At 52.3% G+C, this 2,500-nt stretch overlaps 1 protein-coding gene across 7 annotated transcripts in view; it reads right to left on the bottom strand.

Annotated features, from left to right (window-relative positions):
- fhod1 (formin homology 2 domain containing 1) overlaps nt 1–2,500 on the bottom strand; it is a 44,965-nt gene that overhangs the window by 33,976 nt on the left and 8,489 nt on the right. The gene's annotated exons all lie outside the window — the stretch shown is intronic.

Here is a 2,500-nt window from a genome sequence, read left to right as displayed (position 1 = left end):
AAACAGGTCTGCAGCGGGCCGCTCGGGTCTGCAGCGGGCCGCTCGGGTCTGCAGCGGGCCGCTCGGGTCTGCAGCGGGCCGCTCGGGTCTGCAGCGGGCCGCTCGGGTCTGCAGCGGGCCGCTCGGGTCTGCAGCGGGCCGCTCTGGATCACATAGAGATGCTAAAGGAAATTCTGAAAGGTCCCTTTATCTGATTTCTGAGTGAATATATAGAACTTTAGTCATGAAGCTAATATTAGTAAAAAGGTTTAGGTCACACTGAGCCTAAGAAGAGTTTCATGTGTGTGTTCAGCTGTGACTCAGTTCTGACTCAGAGAGGAAGACGTGTTACAGTCTGGTCCAATCAGCAGCAGGCTACAGGCAGACTGCGTGCACCTGTTCTCCACGTCACCTCTCCCTCCCTCACTGACATCGTGATCAGCTGACTGATCAACATCACTCTACAACAACAACACAACACACTTCACCACATGTCAAAGTCCATTTACAGCTCGGCTGTGAAACACAAAGTGTTCTGTGAGCGGCTGACGAGGTTCTTCAGGTCCGACACATGAAGAGCTGCAGCTGACTGTTTCAGTTTGTGCAGTGTGTGTGTGTGTGTGTGTGTGTGTGTGTGTGTGTGTGTGTGTGGGACTGATATCATGTTTTGTGTTTTATGTTTTTCAAGTTGCAACTCGTTTAATGAACTTAAGACCAAATCACACATTGTTCCTTCAAACAGCCTTAAACTCGATGATGGCAGCAGTTTCTCTGTTTCCTTTGAAGGACTCACCAGCTCAACTATAACGTGCAAAGATAAAGAGATTGTTGAGCTCTATTAACTTTAAGGATTTCAGGAGTTCATCTACAGGATCCGGTCTCCCTGCTTCACATCCTGCCGACACGCTTCAGGCATTGTGTTGAAATACTTAAAGAAAATAAAAGTTAGGAATAACTGAATCCTCTCAGGCTTTAACCAAGTCTTTCTGTTGGTTTGTCCAGCTGCTGTGAACAGGAACACAACAGGAACACAACAGGAACACAACATGCTCAGATAAGCTTATAAAAAAAGGCTGAGGCTGAAAATAAAAACCCAGAAACCAGAGTGGAGCTTTGGTCTGCAGCAAGAAGGAAACAAAAACACAGAGGGAAACCTCAGAGGAGGAGGAGGACAGGCAGCAGGCCAGAGGAGGAGGAGGAGGAGGAGGAGGAGGAGGAGGACAGGCAGCAGGCCAGAGGAGGAGGAGGAGGAGGAGGACAGGCAGCAGGCCAGAGGAGGAGGAGGAGGAGGAGGAGGAGGAGGAGGAGGAGGAGGAGGAGGACAGGCAGCAGGCCAGAGGAGGAGGAGGAGGAGGAGGAGAGGCAGCAGGCCAGAGGAGGAGGAGGAGGAGGAGGAGGACAGGCAGCAGGCCAGAGGAGGAGGAGGAGGAGGAGGAGGACAGGCAGCAGGCCAGAGGAGGAGGAGGAGGAGGAGGAGGAGGAGGAGGAGGAGGAGGAGGAGGAGGAGGACCGGCCGCAGGCCCGAGGAGGAGGAGGAGGAGGAGGACAGGCAGCAGGCCAGAGGAGGAGGAGGAGGAGGAGGAGAGGCAGCAGGCCAGAGGAGGAGGAGGAGGAGGAGGAGCGGCAGCAGGCCTGAGGAGGAGGAGGAGGAGGAGGAGGAGGAGGAGGAGGAGGAGGAGGAGGAGGACAGGCAGCAGGCCAGAGGAGGAGGAGGAGGAGGAGGAGGAGGAGGACAGGCAGCAGGCCAGAGGAGGAGGAGGAGGAGGAGGAGGAGGAGGAGGAGGAAAGGCAGCAGGCCAGAGGAGGAGGAGGAGGAGGAGGAGGACAGGCAGCAGGCCAGAGGAGGAGGAGGAGGAGGAGGAGGACAGGCAGCAGGCCAGAGGAGGAGGAGGAGGAGGAGGAGGAGGAGGAGGAGGAGAAAACTGATCAGTGTGATCAATCATGACTGGACGTTTACAGTCGACTTTATTTATACTGCTCAGGATCACAAATCAGAAATGTGCCTCCAGTCAGTCATCACACAATCACAAACTGCACAAACAGAAGAAACAAAGAAATTCAGCTGAACTCAGTCGGACAGACTGACTTCAGTAACTACAGGACGTGTTTATATTTCAGTTTGAGTTTAATGACCAGCGAAGAACAGATGGTCTGTTGTTCACTTAGAGAGATTAAAGATAAGTGAATCACAGCAGCAACATTCAGCACATCACAGACGACAGACGCTGTCCCATGACTGCAAAATACAGTTCCTAATAAACACTCTTTATCATCATCATCATCATCATCATCATCATCCTGCTGCTGGTGAACAAACAGGTCCAGTCATCAGATCAGCTGCTGCAGGTTCAGACAGGAGAGACAGCAGAATCACTTCACAGTGACAGCGTCGGTGTGTGACACTATAAAGGTTTACTTTGTAAGAAAGTTAAGGTAGCTGCAAAACTAGCAGCAGAACCACCAGCAGCTGTTGTTGGGATGAGTTAACGAGCAGATTAAACTGGTCTGTGTTCAGTCAGAG

The sequence above is a fragment of the Acanthopagrus latus genome, chromosome 4, assembly GCF_904848185.1.
Source record: "Acanthopagrus latus isolate v.2019 chromosome 4, fAcaLat1.1, whole genome shotgun sequence".
Classification (NCBI taxonomy): domain Eukaryota; kingdom Metazoa; phylum Chordata; class Actinopteri; order Spariformes; family Sparidae; genus Acanthopagrus; species Acanthopagrus latus.
This window is presented reverse-complemented; position numbering and strand designations above follow the sequence as displayed.